We start from the raw sequence: 7,500 nt of genomic DNA on the forward strand, positions 1-7,500 counted from the left end.
TTCCCTCACGGTACTTGTCGACTATCGGACTCGTCCCGGTATTTAGCCTTGGATGGAGCTTACCACCCGATTTGGGCTGCGTTCCCAAGCAACCCGACTCTCGGATCGAAGGCCGTCGCTCGCCGTCCGCACCGAATGGGCCTGGCACCCGCCGCGGGCGGCCCCGATCGAGGGAACTCCGAACTATGCGAGACGAAAACGAACGGCTGCCTTCGACCCATGCGCCACACGTCCCGAAGCCTTTAACTTGCGACGGGATTCGGCGTTGGGCTTCTCCCGGTTCACTCGCCGTTACTAAGGGAATCCCGGTTGGTTTCTTTTCCTCCGCTTAGCGATATGCTTAAGTTCAGCGGGTCGTCTCGTCCGAGCCGAGGGCGGCGGTTTTTAGTAGAGTGTGGTGTTTGGAGGAGAGGAATCTCGATCGGTACCCTCCGTGTGACGACGGCTGGCCGATATAGCGCCCGTCCGACCGAAAATGAAGAAGCCAACAATTAAAAAAAAAGCGTGGGTCCTCCCCATCCGACGTTGCCTACGACGCGGCCACCTTTTTACGGTGCGACGGCCGTGCTCGTCGCGCTGCTCGAGGCGTCGCTGAGAGACACCTTCATGAGGCAGAGAGCGAGACGAGCAGGCGGCGCTTACGTCGGCAGTCGGTTAGGTCGGTGCTTTTTTTTTTGTTTTGTTCTCCCTTCGGCTGCTTTCGGACAGACTCCTCCTGCTCCTCCTCCACAGTGTTTCTTCACGCGGTCGAAAAGGGAAAAGACTCCGCGGTCTGCCAGCGGGAGACGAAGGAGGAGGCCGGAGAGGGTTTTAAAAAAAAAAAAGACATTGAAAGGAGTCAATTCTTTTTTTATTTTTCTTCCCCCTCGTCACTCGCTCCTGCGACGTCCCGGTTACCACCGTGCCGAGGACCGGGCGGGCACGGGGACGGCAAGATGTCGTTTCGTTAACGGAGAAAGACATGTAACGTTCCGCCTCTCGACCGGACGTGGCCCCGAGACAAGGGATCTCGGGGCCGCAATGTGCGTTCGAGGTGTCGATGTTCACTGAGTCCTGCAATTCGCATCAGTTCTCGCGGCTGGCCGCGCTCTTCATCGACGACGGACGAGCCGAGTGATCCCCCGTCCAGGGTTCAGCACTTGGGTTTTTTATATTAGTTTTTGTTTATATAGATTTAGTAGTGTGCGAGGAGGTCTGTGCGAGGAGGCGTGACGGCATTGCAATGTCGCGAGTAGTTTGTTTTTAGCTAGCGGCGGTGGCACAGCGGCTGCAAAAAAAACAAAAAACGATAAAGCGGCGACAAGGCAAAGAAGAAGCGGCCATCACTTGCGGTGGGCGAAAAAACAAACAGGTGGTAAGACGCGGAAGCAAGCAAGAAGAGCTGGGGCTTTAAAAACCTCCGCGTCACCACAAATCTATCTCTCGCTCCGCCTTTTATAGGTTTGTTTGCGCGCATTCGAGGCGTTGACGCCGACAGACAGAGGAGGTAGGCCGGAAAACAACAAACCAGTCTCGAACGGGAAAACGGTAATGATCCTTCCGCAGGTTCACCTACGGAAACCTTGTTACGACTTTTACTTCCTCTAAACGATCGGGTTCGGTCGTCTTCTCCAGGCATCGAACGCCGAGGCGTAGATGCACGAGTGTCGTGACGGACACGTCGCGCACTGCCCGGCGGCGTCGTCGGCCAGATCCGAGGACCTCACCGGACCGTTCGATCGGTAGTAGCGACGGGCGGTGTGTACAAAGGGCAGGGACGTGATCGACGCGGGCTGTTGACCCGCGCCTACCGGGAATTCCTCGTTCACGGGGTTGGTTACAGGCCCCGATCCCTATCACGGGAGGTGGTTCAGAGGTTTCCCAACCCTCTCGGGCCGGGGCGAAGTCCCCGCTGATACCTCCAGTGTAGCGCGCGTGCGGCCCCGGACATCTAAGGGCATCACAGACCTGTTATCGCTCCGCCTCGTGTGGCTTTCTGCCACCCGTCCCTCTAAGAAGTGCGTGAGAAAACCGACCCGGACCCGAGCGCCACGGAGGACGCCGAGCCCGCCGTAAAAATCACTGACATCGGCGCACTAGTTAGCAGGCCGGAGTCTCGTTCGTTATCGGAATCAACCAGACGGATCGCTCCACCAACTAAGAACGGCCATGCACCACCACCCACCGAATCGAGAAAGAGCTATCGATCTGTCAATCCTACCGGTGTCCGGACCGGGTGAGTTTTCCCGTGTTGAGTCAAATTAAGCCGCAGGCTCCACTCCTGGTGGTGCCCTTCCGTCAATTCCTTTAAGTTTCAGCTTTGCAACCATACTCCCCCCGGAACCGAACTCTGGTTTCCCGCAGGCTACCCGCCGGGTCATGGAAGCGAACGCCGGCGGATCGCCGGTCGGCATCGTTTACGGTCGGAACTACGACGGTATCTGATCGTCTTCGAACCTCCGACTTTCGCTCTTGATCGAGGAAAACGTGCTTGCCACACGCCATCGCTGCAGTTCGTCTTGCGACGATCCAAGAATTTCACCTCTAACGTCGCAATACGAGTGGCCCCGACCGCTCCCTTCGATCATTGCCTCGCCGTAGACGGAGACCGACAGACGTAGACGAGGCCCTCTTCCATCATTCCATGCTTATCGTATGCAAGCTTGAACAGCCCGCTCTGAGCACTCTAATTTTTTCAAAGTGAACGTACCGGCCGCCGCGGACACTCGGTTAAGAGCACCCTTGGAGGAGAAACCGCCGACCGCAACACGCGCGCAGACAAGACACGAAGCAGGGACTCGGAGCGGACCGGGGGGTTCAAAAAAAAAGAGGAACGCGCGGAAAGGGAGAGGGAGAGAAGCGCGGGGGTCAGAGTGCGGGGATGCGAATGAACACACCCAAACACACACACGTAGCACCCCCCCGTTAGACTACTCCCGGAACCGAACCGACGACCACTTGTTTTTTTTTTTCCCGGATCCCGATCACGACCTCCTCGTCCACCTCGCCGGCAGGACCGCGTGGCGGGTATGCTAGCGGTTGACACCGGCGGAAAGGGCCGGGAATGCGAACGGACGACCAAAGTCAACGACGGACGATGGCGCCGCCGCCCCGGGGCCGCTTGCGCGACCACGAACCCGAGTTCGGACTACGAGCTTTTTAACCGCAACAACTTTAATATACGCTACCGGAGCTGGAATTACCGCGGCTGCTGGCACCAGACTTGCCCTCCGGTTGGTCCTCGTTAACGGATTTGAAGTGTACTCATTCCGATCGCGGGGCCTCGACAGAGTCCCGCGTCGTTATTTTTCGTCACTACCTCCCCGTGCCGGGAGTGGGTAATTTGCGCGCCTGCTGCCTTCCTTGGATGTGGTAGCCGTTTCGCATGCTCCCTCTCCGGAATCGAACCCCGATTCCCCGTTACCCGTAGTAACCACGGTAGGCACTTAACCGACCGTCGACAGTTGATAGGGCGGACCCTCGAGAGACCCGTCGCCGGGCGTGAAAGCTCGTGCGATCGACCAGTGAGTTATCCAGAGTCACCAAAGCGGAGCGCGCCGCCCTATGAGCCCCGCCACCGAACGGACCCGCGAGCGGGAACGCCGACGACGGGAGGACGGAATGACGCGCATCGGTCTCAGTCTAATATGTAGCGCCGCGACCCGGAACGGCCGACGCGGGTGCCAGCGCGCGAGGCGTGGCGACGACGGCGCGCCGACCGATCGCGGCCTGTGTCACATGTATTAGCTCTAGAATTGCCACAGTTATCCATCGCCTCCGAGGAGGAATACGGTCCCGAGGATTAGGTCCGGTTCCTGAGCCATTCGCGGTTTCGCCCGTTCTAATGCGTGGCGTGAACTTACACTTGCATGGCTTAAGCTTTGAGACAAGCATATGACTACTGGCAGGATCAACCAGGTATCGTTGGAATTTGGGACTTTGTTTCGACAGAACGACAGACCGACCGACCGACCGACCGACATAAGACAGACAACTACAACGACGGGCACGTGTTTATTTGTTTTTCGAGGAGGTTCGCCGTCAGTAGAAGCGCGCTGCCCGCGCTGATGGCCTCTTTTTTGTTTCTCCCCTGACTTGGACCGAGACCGAGACTCAAAGAACGAAAGCGACCAACGTCGACAACAACAACGACAACGGCACCCTTGACAGCGATACATACGACAAACGACAAGCAGCACGACGGCAGTGCACACGGACATCGAGGGTCAAGGTGCAGACTGAACTCGCCGAGGTCGTCGTCATCGTGGTCGCCATCGATTCCGTCTCGTCGTCGTCGTCGTCAACGTCCACGTCACAGCCGGCCGAGAAGAGAGAACAGACGACAGCGTCGACAACAACAACATCGACAACGGCACCCTTGACAGCGATACATACGACAAACGACAAACAGCACGACGGCAGTGCACACGGACATCGGAGGTCAAGGTGCAGACTGGAATCGTCGAGGTCGTCGTCATCGTGGTCGCCATCGATGCCGTCTCGTCGTCGTCGTCGTCGTCTTCGTCGTCGTCGTCGTCATCAACGTACCAACCGACCGAGACGAGAGAGCAAGCAACAACGTCGACAACAACAACGACAACGGCACCCTTGACAGCGATACATACGACAAACGACAAACAGCACGACGGCAGTGCACACGGACATCGGAGGTCAAGGTGCAGACTGAACTCGTCGAGGTCGTCGTCATCGTGGTCGCCATCGATGCCGTCTCGTCGTCGTCGTCGTCTCCGTCGTCGTCGTCGTCGTCGCCAACGTCAACGTCAACATCACAGCCGTCATCGGGGAGGAGCTGGACCAGGGCAGCGGCGGCGTAAATTTTCCCGTCACCTTCGTCGTCGCCTTCGTCGACCGACCGACCGGCGTCGTGTTCGTGCTCGGAAAACCGAGGAGAGACAACGTGCACATGGCGCGTTCTCGCAAGCGGCTCCTCGGTCCGATTTTTTTGGGCGGCTTTTTCGAGCTTTTTTTTTTTCTCACCCTTTCGTCCGTGCGACGGCGAACGTTAGGGGAAAAAAAAAAAAAAAAAAAACGACAACAACGCGGCGGACCGGGCGAACAACATCGTCGACACACACGACATTGACGACCGGTCCCCCTTTTCACAATCGCATCGAGATAAAAACGAACGAGTCCGATTCGAGCACCGAGTCGCGAGCGGGAGGACTGTCGGTGCAAGTATCGATCACTGACGTGAGCGCTTCGCCGGACAGAGGATGGCTCATCCGGCAGCCGTGCAAATCGACGGTATGGGAAGAACGAACAAGAAGAGCAACGACTTGATCGGCGGCTTGGGAACTGCGGACGGTGAAAACGGGTTAATCGACTGCGACCACGACTGCTCGATCGATCTTCTTTGGCGCTAACAAAGGTGGAGGTGGCGCAAGAAGGGACTAGCGCTATCACCGTCCACGTATCAGAAGATGCGGCGGCAGACGTCGACGCTTATGCGTTGTCGGACGAGAAGTCGCTGCAGCACGTGTACCGCGAGCGGGACGTCCAAGGTTTTGCCAGACGGAAAGAAATCGGGTGTCAGCGAACGTTCACACGGCTGTGAGATCGGACGCTGACAGGAGTAGGAGGCGGCAGGCAGGCGGCGGTTACGGCGGCGGCGCCTGCTGCTGCTCATCCTCCTGTTTGCTGCGGCGACTTCCAGGACGGGAGAGCATCGAACAACGTACGTATGGTTACAAGGGGATCAGGATCTACATAGTGCATCCCCCGCGGCTATTTTTGTTTGTTTGTTCGCTCGTTCGTTAATTCGTTCGTTCGTTCGTTCGTTCGTTACAATGTACGTTTTTCCGTTCGACGGCGGCAGAGAGCGGCGGCGTTTCTCCCTAATCCGGAGGATTTATCGGTCGCACAGCGATGGGTCGTTCGGCCGATCATCGAAAGATTCGCAGGTAGTGGTTGAATGGCAGAACGGCAGCAACAACAGCGGCGGCTGAGAGCGGCGAACGCTGAGGCGGAAGCAGAAGCTGCAGCAAACGTATCGGCTAAACATGGTGGACATAGATATGGCTGACGACGCGGGTACCACGACGACTATGGAACCAGGAAAAGGAGCCGTTAGTTGTTCCAACATATCGTTCGACACGTCGAGCAGCCCTAGGTCCACGGAGAAGCACACACACGTACCACGTATTATAACCTAACGACGATGAGCGGGCGCACGGTTGGCAGGAACGAAGGCGGCGGATCAAAACAAGTTGGAGCGCGGGGCGACAGCGATAACGGTGACAGCCCTAGGCGGCGGAGATGCCACTTTCTGACGCCTTTGCGACAAGCCCGTAGAGACGTTCCGGACCACCACGAGGCAAAGAGTCGCTGCTCCGACGAACCGACACACCAAAGTGTGCTTCCTACCGAACATGTTTTATAAAACTTTCAAACTGGAAAACCCCAGAAATGGTGTTGGTATTTGTCCAGACCCACCTCCGACACCTGAAAATGGTGGTCAAAAAAAACGTCGATTATACGAAGCGACATTTCTGGTCGGCGATTTTCCAGTTTTACGCCTACTGCCACATGGGGATGTCGGTAGGCGTCGCAAAGTGCCTTCTCGTAGGCTAGGCACACCAGGACTTTGTCATTTTTTTCCCCCTCGACATTCCTGGTCCGGTCTATTCCGATTTTACACCTACCGCCATGTGGGGGTGGCAGTAGGCGTCGAAAAGTGCCTTCTCGACCGCTAGCGACACCACTACTTTATCGAGCTCTGGAGGCCCGCACACCGACCCGGGGGCCGCGGAGTCGACCCCGGGGGCCTCCGCCTCTCGCCGCCGCTCACTTGGACGCCTTCCGCAACCTGTGGTCCCGCTCGGGGCCGCCGGGAGCCTCGCCGACCTGACCGGTGTCGGTAGGCGTCTGGAAGCGCCCGGCCGACCTGGACGAGGTCCCCCTGGCCCCCGGGGGACACCCCTTAGTTGGATGGGGGTGCTGTCCCGGGCACACATGCAACCCGCGGCCGCCTACCGACAGCCCCCGTCGCTCGATCGCTACTCCTTTCCAACATATGTCGGAGAAGCCGGGCGGTTGTGAAACCCCAGAAATGGTGTTGGTATTCGTCCAGACCCACCTCCGACACCTGAAAATGGTGGTCAAAAAAAACGTCGATTATACGAAGCGACATTTCTGGTCGGCGATTTTCCAGTTTTGCGCCTACCGCCATGTGGGGGTGGCAGTAGGCGTCGAAAAGTGCCTTCTCGACCGCTAGCGACACCACTACTTTATCGAGCTCTGGAGGCCCGCACACCGACCCGGGGGCCGCGGAGTCGACCCCGGGGGCCTCCGCCTCTCGCCGCCGCTCACTTGGACGCCTTCCGCAACCTGTGGTCCCGCTCGGGGCCGCCGGGAGCCTCGCCGACCTGACCGGTGTCGGTAGGCGTCTGGAAGCGCCCGGCCGACCTGGACGAGGTCCCCCTGGCCCCCGGGGGACACCCCTTAGTTGGATGGGGGTGCTGTCCCGGGCACACATGCAACCCGCGGCCGCCTACCGACAGC

At 58.4% G+C, this 7,500-nt stretch overlaps 1 non-coding gene and 1 pseudogene across 1 annotated transcript; both read right to left on the reverse strand.

Annotated features, from left to right (window-relative positions):
• Positions 1-972: 972 nt before the first annotated feature.
• On the reverse strand, positions 973-1,133 carry LOC145273382 (5.8S ribosomal RNA). Its single transcript, XR_013866375.1, has one exon. It is a non-coding gene; the product is annotated as a 5.8S ribosomal RNA (ribosomal RNA).
• Positions 1,134-1,528: 395 nt separating this feature from the next.
• On the reverse strand, positions 1,529-3,900 carry LOC145273406 (small subunit ribosomal RNA; annotated as a pseudogene).
• Positions 3,901-7,500: the final 3,600 nt, after the last annotated feature.

This window comes from Euprymna scolopes, unplaced genomic scaffold, assembly GCF_053919585.1.
Source record: "Euprymna scolopes isolate OS-2025 unplaced genomic scaffold, ASM5391958v1 sca1, whole genome shotgun sequence".
Lineage (NCBI taxonomy): Eukaryota > Metazoa > Mollusca > Cephalopoda > Sepiida > Sepiolidae > Euprymna > Euprymna scolopes.